Source organism: Ambystoma mexicanum, chromosome 8 (genome assembly GCF_040938575.1).
Source record: "Ambystoma mexicanum isolate Mex_15411 chromosome 8, UKY_AmexF1_1, whole genome shotgun sequence".
NCBI classification, from domain to species: Eukaryota; Metazoa; Chordata; class Amphibia; order Caudata; family Ambystomatidae; genus Ambystoma; species Ambystoma mexicanum.
Genome location: NC_090929.1, coordinates 1,601,964,320 through 1,601,977,568, shown reverse-complemented (window position 1 = coordinate 1,601,977,568; position 13,249 = coordinate 1,601,964,320). Strand labels below are relative to the sequence as shown.

At 50.0% G+C, this 13,249-nt stretch overlaps 1 protein-coding gene across 50 annotated transcripts in view; it reads right to left on the bottom strand.

Annotated features, from left to right (window-relative positions):
* TCF7L2 (transcription factor 7 like 2) overlaps nucleotides 1-13,249 on the bottom strand; it is a 602,916-nt gene that overhangs the window by 37,004 nt on the left and 552,663 nt on the right. The window lies entirely within an intron of this gene.

The window sequence follows — 13,249 nt, the reverse complement described above, 5'->3', positions numbered from 1 at the left end:
TTTCCCCACCCCATCCTCCCGGTCATACAAAGGCACAAGCATTTACGCTCGCATGACATTTTCATACTAATGCAAATTCGTTAGATTCTTATGGAATTGGACTGCTTTTGCACCAGCTAAAAGCAGGCAGAATGCAAAGGATTCCATTGTAAACGCTGCCCGTCATACGTAAACGGAAGGTGCCATTTACTCAATTTGCACAACAAAGTGAAAAAACAAAGGCATACAGGCGATTACGCCTGCATTTACACCTTTGTTTTACACTTCGTATTGCAAATGACTATATTACATGCAGGGTACAAGTTTGCATGCATGGGCAAACATAACAGGTCCCCTGCGTGCAATGTATGTTTTAAACAAAAGGACCACCCTGTACTTCTTAAAGTGCTGAATGCATGACAGTGCTGTACAATAGATTTTTCAGGCTACCATTATTTTGTATACTAGGACTTGTGGTTTTCACTACAGGATGTGGGAAATAATGGTAGAAAGACATTATTTTGCCTTTACATGTTTCTATAGGTAATTTCATGTCAGATTGCTTTACTGTGGAATTTGTGTATTTCTCAAGTAAACACAATAAAAAGGATTACTGTTGTCCTTGAAAACAAAACATTCAATATTTGTACTAGGTAGAGTTCAGAGGTTATGTGGCCAAGTGCTTAATTTGCAGAGGGTGGTTAAAAATGCCTGGTTCATTGATTGCCCAAAGTGTGTAACCTCAGTGCGACTTAACTGCAGAAAGTGGAGTTCTTAGACTAGATTAGGTTCATCATGCTATTTGAAATAAAAGATTGCCTTACAATGGGGTTGATTTCACTATTTTAGGGACAAAATGTTGTGTCCTTGTCCTCCTCCGTTAGTGGCCACTGCCACCAAGAATTGTATTTTTGTTGCTGTGACCATCTCTCAGTTCCCATATCACTTAATTTCAGAGGCAGACATATAGGACCTAATACACAGAAGCGTTTTATAATGGCAAACCCCCATTGCAAAACTCTGAATGATGCCCATAGTCTCACCAGCCAGTTATTTCACCAGAGATTATAGCACAAGAGACTGCCATTAATATCCTGCCCTGTTGCTGCCAGTCACCAGAATTGCCTGGGAAGTTCACAGTACTACCCCAATAGGGAATTATTGAAACTATTTGCTATGCCCAGGGTATGCTATTTTATTGGGTATTGCATAACACACGTGCCTTTTTCAGTTTCTTGGAATTTCAGGGTCTGGAAGTGGTGGGCGAGGGGCCTCAAACAGGGCAACGATGCTTTTTTGCAATGGTCTTGTGTGCAGATCAGAAAAGATTAGGCTGTCTTTAGTGCAGACGTTTTAGATATTATGTGACTTGTCTAGAGCAGTTTTTAATGTGTGCTCCAGGTTACTAACGTAAATTGTTCATGTGATGTCCTGGGGTGTCTATGGGAATGGTGCTTAAGGAGTGTGGAGAGTTGTATTATTGTATCTGAGGTATTATGGGTCAGTGTGGTATTTAGGGATATTTGGTATATTGCCTTTGTTGAGTTGTATCGAGATGTGTTGTTAGGCTGATGGATACTATGCCAGGTGACATTATGCAATGGCACAAATTGAGGGTCCACAGTATCCACTTTCCTGGGACCTCCCTTCTGACATCTCACCGACACTGCAACTCTAGCGCCACTCAGTACTACATTGGATTATGGCACAATGCAGCCAGATGTGCACGATGAACTAATAATTGACGAACAACCATGCACCACAACATAACCACAGCAACACCATGCTGGTAGCTACCATCAAAATGTGCATTGGCCCTTTCCTTATATTTTTTAAATTACACCTTTGGGTGCTAATTTGACACTGGACCGCAAAAGTATTCCCTTGGGACAGCGGAAATGGAGCACCAGACAAGTAAATCTGCACAGCCCACACTAAATCTCTGAGGGTGCCCCCCCTACCCCCCTGAAGTTTTAGTCTAGTTGCGCCACTGGACTCACTCCTTCTATTGATGCTTACTGATAACAGAAACACCAATTGTACAATCTCTGATGGCAGAGGTGCATGCATAGAGAGGACAGAGGAGAAATTGCATAAGCATTCTTGAGAGCTTGAAGCCTGAACCACGATACATACACACTGCTCGGCCGACGCGCTATTAAAGAAACTAATGGCAGGTACGGAAGCGTCTGGCGAAAGAAAAACCCGGGGCGGATATTAGAAAGGAGTACACTGAACAGATGGCAGAAATACTGAGTACACAAGTAATGGCAGGGATGGTGAGGAGAAGAACTCCCACCACATAATCATGCAGAGAGAATTGCAACCAACAGCTACACGGGGAACTGGCAGCATGAGTAGCAGCTGCTGCAGAAAGGGTCAGGGGCAAAGAGGACACACGGCAAAGGAAAGAAAACCAGAGTTCTTAAAATAATTACGTTATCAATAACGTACACGCGCTCGTCATGCCTCACCTATGGCGAAGGGTAAACTGCTCTGCTATTTACTTTTTTGCATAGCTCTCGGCTCTCAACTCACCCGCCTTGAAAGAAGCTGAAGCACCCGCCAAGTCCCTCATACACCCATTCACTTCTATTGGCCTTCACCCGCCAAAAAGAAAATCGGGTGTTTTCACCCGCCTTGGTAACAAAAAAGGTTGGGAGCGATGTTTTTGTCTACATGCTTCAATTTTATAAATTGCTATAAACACCCTCACAATTCCAAACAGCTCATTAGGTTCCACCACCACCTCGCGTGCCTCGGAGACAGAAAATAATGATGAGCCTGAACTTGTTAAGGACAACTAATTCTCCTCCCCACCCCACTTTTTGTTGTTCCCTGTCTTGGGGGCTCCAGGCTCAGGATACTCCACCGACAAACTGCTGCTCGGCTCCATGGCATGCGCCCGCCTTGATTTTATGCGCAGGCAGTGGGATGCACTTGCTTCTTTGAGCAGCATTAGGTCTGTCATTATTCGTCTAGTCTCCCCCTCGTCCCCCCACTTGTAACTTTTCATCTATTCCTGCTGCCTCCATTTTGGTGTGCGCCACGGTGCCCCGGCTCTATGGTTTATACATGAGCCTGCTTCCCTTTGATGCCAGCGGATTTCTGAGCGCAGCCCTAGTCGGGCGAGTGCCTGCTACCAATTTAGCAGGTTGAGGGCCCCCAAGCTCAGACGTCTCCCCCCAAAAGGGAGGTCGCAGGGCGGCACGGGCGAGTGTCAGCAAGTGCTGTTTAATTGCCAATCTAGGCTTCTGCGTGGTGTTTAAAATATAATGACCCATCACTTAATTCTGAGAAGCCCTGGCCGCGTTGCTGGGTGCAATGAATATCAAAGGGGGCCTTGGACGGGGGCGAGGAACCGACATTTCCTGTAACTGTCATCAGAATGATAGACCCTGCTCTCCTGTCATGCCAGTACAACAATGTGCTACATTCACACCCTGCCATGACCTCACCTTGACCTGATCTTGCGTCTCGTGGTTTCCAATATTGCAAGGTGCATATTCCCGTATTAATTTCATTTAGCGTATGAAGAAAGTGCGAAACTCATCCGAATGAGCGGCCGAGCGCTTGGCATACTAAAGTAAGTCACAAGATCATGTGTCTGGTCATCAACCACAGAGCCCAGTGTCTATGTTACCTGTATCACATCACCTGCACAGATGTACAGCGCTCCGAGGTCCCTCTGCTAGGCTCGTGACTCGAAAACCCAAACACAAATCATTCTTTACTGTTAGAGCCATAATAATGGAGCCATCAGAAAGCTGTCAACATCATACTGCAAAGAGGGCAAGAAAAAGGGGGTTTGGATGCGAGGAGGAGAGCGAGCAGGGCTCAACTGCCAGGTAAGCTGCTTTGGGGGAGATATGGGGCTTGGGGCAAGGGGGGACAGAAGAGGAGTGTGTGGGCCACTTTGGAATTTGTGAACCCATATCAGTGGCCCGGTCAGGGTTAGATGGCGTCAAAGGCAGAGAGCAGGGGTAAGGACCTGCGTCGCCATGTTACACGACCACACCAGATCACATCTCGCACTTGGGATTGTCATTCTAGTGTGCCCAGTCTGCTGAGTTGACTTACCACCAATCTATTGGACTGTGGATCTGCCGGGCATATTATATGCGCACGTCACACTCTACCTCCCGCCTCACCTTCTTCTCTAAAGTTTAGGCTGCTCAAATGGCTCAGCGGGTTAAGCGCTTGTTGCTACGAGCTGTGTTTGACCTGCAGGTCGCAGGTTCAAATCCCGGCAAGGTCCACTCAGCCTTTGATCCTTCTGAGGTAAAGTGAATAGGAATTTCGATTGGGTGATAAAAAAGCACTATATAAATAACAAATTATTATTATTATTCTTGGTGTCAATAAGTACACATCACAATCTGGGGCGGCTTTAGGAGCCTAATGGAGAACGTTACAAAAAACAAACAGTTCCTCTCAGGTTCAGTGAGTAGACTCTCGTTTAGTACTGACTCAAGATAAATCTCAAAGTGAAGGGCAGGTGGTTACATTTCCTGCGCATGAGGCGCTGCTGCGTGCTGTGCTCAGCCAAGGGGCATATCACCATATGCCCTGTAAGACAATAGTGGCAGAAAGGAGATATGATACAAGTCATTTATAACGCGCCTGTACGCAAGTTTTTCTAGGCGTGACAAGACAAGGCAGGGGAGACAATGACAGGACAAAACAAACTATCCTACTGGGCCTTGTGTCACTCAGATCGTGCAAGTGAAATGTGAGGGTAGAGGAGAAGTGCCAGGGGGAGCAGAGCGCAGTAGGGCAAGCCCTAAGTAAGTGCAGCCAGGGTGGCAACTCTAGGTAAGTGCACAGAAGGCAGGGGACTGTCGGGTTGCAGATACAGTCCCTCAGTGCGAAGCAAGTCCGGAGGCACTGCAGGGGGTACTGTTCACACAGGAGCCTGGTGTCCATGATGTTCAGAAGGCGGTCAAGCAACTACACAGCACAGCACACAAGTGCATAGCACAGCAGACAAGTACGTCAGCAGGGGGGAGAGAGAGGGGGAAAGCAGAAGCGAAAAGGAAGGTCTTGAGTTGCTTCCGGAACCTGAGGTGGTCCTGCTCAAGTTTGAGAAAGGCAGGGAGTCTGTTCCAGAGGGAGGCACCAGTCGAGGAGAGAGATCTACCGCACACTCTCTGCCTGGAGAAGTGTCTGACCCTCAGAGAGTTGTAGGTGGATGATTGGATAAATTAATCAAGCAATGATAAGCAAATAATCTTATTATAGTTATAGAACTCAACTGGACTACGTTATTTCAAGCAAAATGCATTCGACTTAAATTTAGGCCTTATTGCAAGTTTTCTGGTAGTAAATCGGTTAAAGCCGCTCTTTCCAGTGGTAAATTGGCCTGATTATGAGCAGCAGTAGCGTGATTTTAGTTTCGACTCATGGAGGCAATAGTACTTAATTGGGGAAATAATTCTGATTGTGATTGTGATCATTTCTCCATATCATGGCAGGAGTTAAGACCTCCAGCATATGGCTGTAGGTTTTCCTGAACATCAAATCAAAGTCCGAATTTGGTGCTGCGGTTAATTGTCTGTAAACCTTAACTTTACCTAAACTTTTGACTGCACCACTAAACTAGCAATGAGAATGATTGTGCCTAACAATTTTACCAGATCAATCATTTAATGTTATCTTCATTAATTCACAATTGTAGACAGAATATGAATGCCCAGGACACCTGCTGCAGCCACTTGCAACTCATAAATATGGCTACTGGCTTCAACAATAATCATGTTTAAATACTAAGAGAAATGGAACATTGAGGGGTTTTCAAAGGCTGACTATAGGCGTTTAAAGAAATCTATTGGTAGTATTGACTGGTCTAAAAACCTAGACTTAAATCTATTTCTGGCTAAAACAAAACAGGGAGAGGGAGGATTGGCTAGCAGATTGAATAAACTGATTGTTGCAAACTGCAAGAGTAATGACGGTCTCTGGGAAGAATGGAGTCGGAGGATCGGTCTTGATATAACCCCGGATGTCTGGCATACTATGTACAAGAAGGAACAAGTTACTTACTTGTAACTGTTGTTCTCCAGCACGGGTCTGGCATGGATTCACATGCTCATGAATATTCCCCGTCGTCAGGCTGGGAATCTTTGGTAAAGAAAAAATCAGTATCAGTTTTGTTTCTGATCTGTCTTTCTTAGTATCAACCAATCACTGGTCTCTGGGTCATACTGCCCCCAGCCAATGACTGCCCTCTCCCTGAGCCCCGCCCTGGCAGCTATCCTCAGATTTGGTAGCACGTTAAGTGGCAGTATGACCAAGTGAAGAGCCACAGAGGGGTAGGAGGGAGGGTTCAATTGTGAATCCATGCCAGACCCATGCTGGAGAACAACAGTTACAGGTAAGTAACTTGTTCCTTCTCCAGCATGGGGTCTGGCATGGATTCACATGCTCATGAATATAAGAATACATAGCAGTACACACATGCACCACCACTGGAGGTGGCAAGGCTCAACATTAAGCATTACATAAATTCAACATTAAGCAACTCTTACCTCCTCACCCGGCCCACCTTCAGGCGAACAGGTTGCGCAGCACTGCTTGGCCGACTCTGGACTCCTCCCTGGAATCCCGGTCGACGCAGTAGAATTTCGTGAAGGCGTGCGTCTACCTCCACGTAGCAGCCCTGCAGATGTCCAGCAGGGGCACACCAGACAAGAATGCCGTAGTAGCAGCGATCGCTCTGGTCGAATGGGCTCTCGGACAGCCGGGGGGCAACGGTTGGTTTGCCAACCGATGACAGTGCATGAAGCAGCCGGAGAGCCATCTGGTAATGGAAGCCTTCGAGAGGGCCTTCCCTTGCTTCATAGCTCCAAAGTTCACAAAAAGCTGTGATGTCTCCTGAAAACTCTTCGTGCGGTCCACGTAGAACTTCAGCGCTCTAGCTACATCCAGCGAGTGCAAAGTCCTCTTGGCCGACGACGAAGGCGACGGAAAGAAAACTGGCAACACCAAGGGCTCATTGAGGTGGAAGTCCGACGGCACCTTGGGCATGAAGGAGGGGTGCGTCCTCAGCACCACCCTCATCTTGTGGAAAGTCAAGTATGGAGGCTTGCAGGATAGCTTATGTGCACTTCTTGTGATATTTGTTTTGATATAAGAATGTGATTCACCTTTTACCTCCACCTAGTTCACATATACCAGTTCAGTAGTGTGACACCAGTAGGTAGTTTGTTTTGGGAATCCTCCTTTGTTCATCTCATTTTGGCCACATCCCACAAGCCCCTATCAAAAAAGTGGTCCCCTCTAGCTCACATAGCTATACTCGGCTTGCAGGATAGGGCCTGGATCTCTCCCACTCGTCGTGTGGAGGTGATGGCCACAAGGAACGCTGTTTTCCACGACAGAAATTTCAACGGTGCCGAGTGCAGAGGCTCGAATGGCAGCCCCATGCGCCTGGTCAGCACCACGTTGAGCTCCCATGCCGGGGCCAGAGCCTTCTCCGGCGGGAACGATCGGAACAGTCCCTTCATAAATTCCTTCACCTAGTGATGAGACCACAGGGATGACCGTCCCGTAGTTCTGGTGTAACGGGAAATCACTGCAAGATGGATCTTAATGAAAGCCTGAGCTAGCTCCGCCTTGGCCAGCGACAGCAGGTACGGCAGCACTTGAGGGGCCGTAATTCACAGAGGGTTAATCTTCTGTGCACGGCACCAGACAGAGAACCTCTTCCACTTGTGTCCGTAGCACTTTAGAGTTGAGGATGCCCTGGCCTTTGCAAGCACCTCCTTGCAGTCTGCTGGGATATCGTACCCTCCAAACTCTAGTGCTGCAGGAGCCAGGCCTGCAAGTTCAGCGACTGCGGGTCGTGATGGAGGATGGCGCCTCCTTCTCTGGAGAGAAGATCTGCGTCCGTCAACAGCCTGACTGGGGGGTGGGGCACTGACAAGTCCAGAAGGTCCGGGACCATGATCTGTCTCGGCCACGCTGGTACAAAAAGGATCATCCTGCACCGGAACCTCTTGAGTGGGTTGATGAGTCGGAGCAGCAACGGCAACGGAGGGAACGCATACAGGAACAGGCCGTCCCAGGCCAACGAGAAAGCATCGCCCATGCTCCTCGGCTGGGGGAACCTGCTGGCGAATCTCTGGCACTTGGGAGTTCATCGCCGTTGCAAACAGGTCGATTTGGGGTTTGCCCATCGTTGGAAAAGTCGATCCACTTGATCTTGACGCAGTTTCCACTCGTGGCACGAGCGCAGCTCCCTGCTGAGTGAGTCGGCAATGACGTTCTTTGTTCCTGTTAGATGGCAGGGCACCAGAAACATCCCCTGGGCGACGGCCCAGTGCCACAGATCCTGGGTCTCCTTGGACAGGGCTGGGGATCTGGTGCCTCCCTGCTTCCGGATGTAAAACATTGTGGTGGTGTTGTCGGTGAAGATCCTCACCACCTTGCCCTTGAGGGACGGGAGAAACGACCTGAGGGCCCAGAACACTGCTCTGAGTTCCAGGATGTTGATGTGGAGTGACCTCTCCTCCGGGAGCCAAAGGCCTCTTGCATGCAGATCTCCGGTGTGCACTCCCCATCCCTCCAGGGAGGCGTCCGTCGTCACTGTCTCCTTATGTACCGGGATCTGAAAGTCCTTGCCCGCCGCAAGATGCGCGCGGGTGCCCCACCATTGAATTGCTTGGCGGAAAACCTTGTTGAGCGGGATCCTGTCTTCGAAGCTGCCCGTCGCTTGCATCCAACGGGCCTCAAGGAACTCTTGTAGAGGACGCCTCCATAGCCTGCACAGGTGCACTAGGTAGATGCATGAGGACATCATTCCGAGCAGGGACTTGATGGGTATCACCCTGGCCACGCCTGTGGCCAGCAGGCGCTGCACCTTGTCCAAGATGGCCTTCGTCCTCTCCTCCGACGGCGAGGCCAATCGCGCCACTGTATCGAGCTTGGCTCCCAGAAACAGTGCGTCCTGCGACAGGACCAGGTGGGATCTCGAGTAGTTGATGGAGAATCCCAGATCCGTGAGAAGTTGGACGGTCTCCGCTGTGTGTTCGACGGCGAGTTCTCTTGTCCTTGCACGGATGAGCCAATCGTCCAGGTAGGGGTAGACGTGGATCCCCCGCAGGCGCTGCCACGCCGCCACTGGTGCGAGGCACTTGGTAAACACCTTGGGTTCCGACTCCAGCCCGAATGGCAGGGCCTTGAATTGGTAGTGCCACCCTTGGACTACGAATCTGAGAAACTTTCGATGTCCTTTTAGAATGGGGATGTGGAAGTAAGCATCTTCCAAGTCCAGCGACGATAGGAAGTCGCCCTCCTCCAGCTGTCTCAGCACGTGCTGGAAGGTGACCATCCTGAACTTTTGTGCCTCGATGTATTTGTTTAACCGCTGCAGATCCAGGATGGGGCGCCAACCGCCTGTCTTCTTTCTGAAGAGGAAGTACCTTGAGTATACTCCGGAGGCCCGGAACCTCTTCGGGACAAGCTCGATGGCGCCCTTCTTGAGCATCGCCCTTACTTCTAACAGCAGTTGAGGGACGTGATTTTCCTTCCTGGCCACGGGTGGAATGTGGGGGCACTCCCTTTGAAATTCGAGAGTGTGCCCGTGGGCCAGGGCATCCAGCACCCAACGGTTGGTGGAGATGGACTCCCACACGCTGACGAACTTCGTCAGCCGGCCTCCCACCGGGGTGCTCCGGTGGGGGCCCGACGCTACGGCCGGTTCAGAGCTGCTTGGAGGTGGCCTTGCCACCTTGGCCTCCTTGGTGACGACGAGATCCTCCTGACTTGCCGCGCCCTCTGTAGGCCTCCTGCGACGAGGAGCGGGCCGCCTGGCGGTTAAATCGAGGAGCCGCCGCCGGACCCCTTGGAGGCACCCTGTCTGCCTCCGGCATTCCGAAAGGGCGGCCGTCGTTACTGCAACACTCCCAAGGCCCGAACCGTCTCCGTGTCGGTCCTGATGGCCTGAAGTGACTCATCCACTGTTTTTCCAAACAGGTTGTTCCCGTCGAAGGGCATGTCCAAAACTCTGGTTTGTACGTCCTGGCGGAAATCAGTTGACTGGAGCCATCCCCACAGTCCAAGGTAAACACCGCTGCCCAACTGGCGGAATCCGGTGTCAGAGATATCCGTGGCCACCGTTATGGCGTGGTCAGACGCCACCTCACCTTCCTGCAGGATCTCCAGGGCCTCTGACCTCTTGTCGTCCGGTAGGAAATCCAGCAGGGGAGCGATCTTGTACCACAGCTCCATGTTGTAGCGGGCCACAATCGTTAGGGTGTTGGCCACCTTAATTGTCGTCGCCGCAGACGAGATGACTCGTCGTCCCATGGCATCCAGCGTCTTTCCCTCGCCTTCAGGTGGGGAGGTCGAATTTGAGGATGACGCCCCCGCCACCTTCTTCTTGGCCGCCGCCGAGACGACCGAATCCGGGGTCGGCTGTGCCCTCGGGGAAAGTACTTCTTCTCGTACCAATCCCTCTTGGCAGGCATAGTGGACGGGTTCTTCAGGAGAGCAAGTCCCTCCTCCCAGACATCGTCAAACAATGGTACCGCGAGGACCGACTTCCTCTTGGCCTCGCGCTGCTGATAGAGGAAACCTTCCTTCTTCTGTTCCTGGCAACCATGGCGTGGAAGGAGCCAATTTCATCGGGCGGGGAGGCCCGAGGGGGTGGTGATCGAAGGCCCATCCCGTTGTCAGCACCGTCGTCATCCGTCCCCGTCGTGGCCGTATCCGTTCCCGTGTCATCCCTAGGATCAGGGGAAGGAGATGAAGGCTGAGTGGGCCGCGAGGACTGGAAACGGAGGGGGTTAGGGGGATGAACTCTCCTCCGCTTGTTTGGAGGGCTTCCCGACGGGCCCGGTTCTGCTGGGTCGTCCGTTGGGGTGAGGGGCAATCTCGTCCTTATCTCCGTGCATGAGGTTTGGATTGCCATCAAAATGGCCACCGAGTTGTCCTGAGGCTCGGGCACTGGCTGCGACGGGCGCGATAGTTGCTCCTCCTCCACGGGAGTCTCGTCGGCGCCACCGTCGCTCTCTTCGTCTGCCTCCTCGGGGTTCCCCCCGTGGAACCGGACCTACTCGAACCTCTTGTTGAGGCCCTTCACGACTTCAACCAGCTCCTCCTCAGAGGCTATATCCGAGTCCGTGACGGCCACCGGGCCCCCCTCTTTTTCCACTGGGGTCTTCACGGGGGTCTTATCAATGGGCTGAAAAGAGGATTCCCTCCGTGGCGGCAGGGAAACTCTGGGCCCCAAGGTCGCCTCCACTGGGTTAGCCTCCACAGGCTTCGCCAGGGCCGCCGCGACTCCCTCAAGAGAGGCCTTCACCGGGTGAATCAAGGCCTTCACCACCTTGGGAACGCTGGTGGCTTTCACTTTGGGGGAGGGGTCACCGCCTCACTCCTGCTCGGCTGATCCATTCGAGATCGACCGGGGCCTCTCCAGAAGCTTAGCCGGGTTCTAGGATTTTCTCTTCCCTGAGCCAGAGCGTTGGCTCGTGGTTGATGGCGTCGGTGAAAGTGCGCCCTGCCTGGCAACCAAGGAGCCCGACCCTTTGGCACTCCCGGTGCCCGCGGACTCGCGGTGCTTTGCCTTCTGTTGGGCCCCCGTCGCCGGGGCGCTCTCACAGGACTTAGAAGACCACTCGGACTTCTTCTTCTTCTCACCTGCTGGGCCCTTCCCCAGCCAGCTGGCGAGGCGGGTCCGACGATCGCTGATGGTATGCTCCATTGTACATTGTTTGTTGATGATATGATGTCATCGACCATCAAATATCCGGTTGTTCACTAACATGACAACTACTCATTAACTAGTTTGAAATTCCTTTCTTTTATGTTAATAATTTGACATGTATGAATATTGCTGTGTACATTTAATGTATTATATAACTAACAGCCTTGAAAAAGACAAGTAGTCGAAACACGTGTTGGCTGTTTCAACAAAGAATTAAAGAATTGAATAAGGACACCAAATCAAGTGTTGATACATAATTGATTGTAATACCGAGGGCAAAAGTGCACTGAGTTGATAGCAACTATACACTATTTCTGCTCTATGGTTTAGGTTTTCCATAGGTTGTTAGCTACGCTGCTGGCGCATACAAATTAAACAGCTCGTTCCAGCACAATTGGGCACATTTCAAACCTACCTTAATTTACGCCTTTATTTAACAAGCTTTAATGCTCCTGCTCAGCGTACACCAAAACACACCCACTTGGTGAAACACACTCCTCCAATATGGCGATTTGAAAGTGTCAGGGGAGCATTCTTGACAGCACTGTTGTACGAGAACTGTACGTACCAGTTGAAGCGGATCCATGTTTTACATCTATGAAATATCCTCTCGCTTGAAATTGCAGCTACTGCAATTTCCAGATGACATGTTACCCTACCACTTTACATTATTTTACTGCGTCGCCAAGAGAAGGGATACCGCTCCATACCTTGCAATATGTGCACAGCGTATGTGCACTTTAACCGGCAAACTGGCAAGCATGTGGCTTTGCACGTCCACAGCAAGTATAATATGTTCCAGGGAACGTGGAAGACCACATCCTCGCAACACTCAGTCTCACTGAGGGCGCCACAATCCAATGGAAATGTAAACTAAAGCGAAGCACTGAAACGGTACATGTTTGATAACTCTAAAAGTCACCCCCAAACCCCAAAAAACAGCATTCCCTGCAGCTTGTTACTTTTGTAAGTACTGCAAAAGGTCAGCAGATGCTAGTCCTGTATTAACACCATAAAGGGGAGAAAGTATGCAAGTGGTGGAGGAAAGGGGCTTTAGTATATGCTTTCACCGGGAATTGTTTTCTAGCTGAAAAACAACTCAGCAGTTGGGTAATAGCAATTCTTTTAAATGCAAACAAAGGTGTTGTCATCTAGATGGTCACACAGGGATGATTCACTTTATGAAAATCTATGCAATAAGTGCCCTTGAATAGAATGTATGAATGCCTGACCCTCGCCCATCTCCCAGTAGATTATGTGCCACTTTGCAATACGTGTGCCAGTCCTGAACTGCATTTAACATAATCTAAACAAACAATCAGAGAAAGGGTTATATTGAATCAAAATGCTTTCTTACAGCCAAGTGACAGCGGGCAACCTATTAAGCAAAATAAATATCATTTTAGTTTTAAATCCATTTTCTGTGAGGGATAAGTGGTGAACATATTTTTAAGTGCTTTCCCAAACTGCTTCGTAAATTGTCCATCGTGAACATTAAGAAGTGTTATCCCATCATTGACTCTGAAAGGTGGTGGTACGCCCCTCTTACATACACAGTGA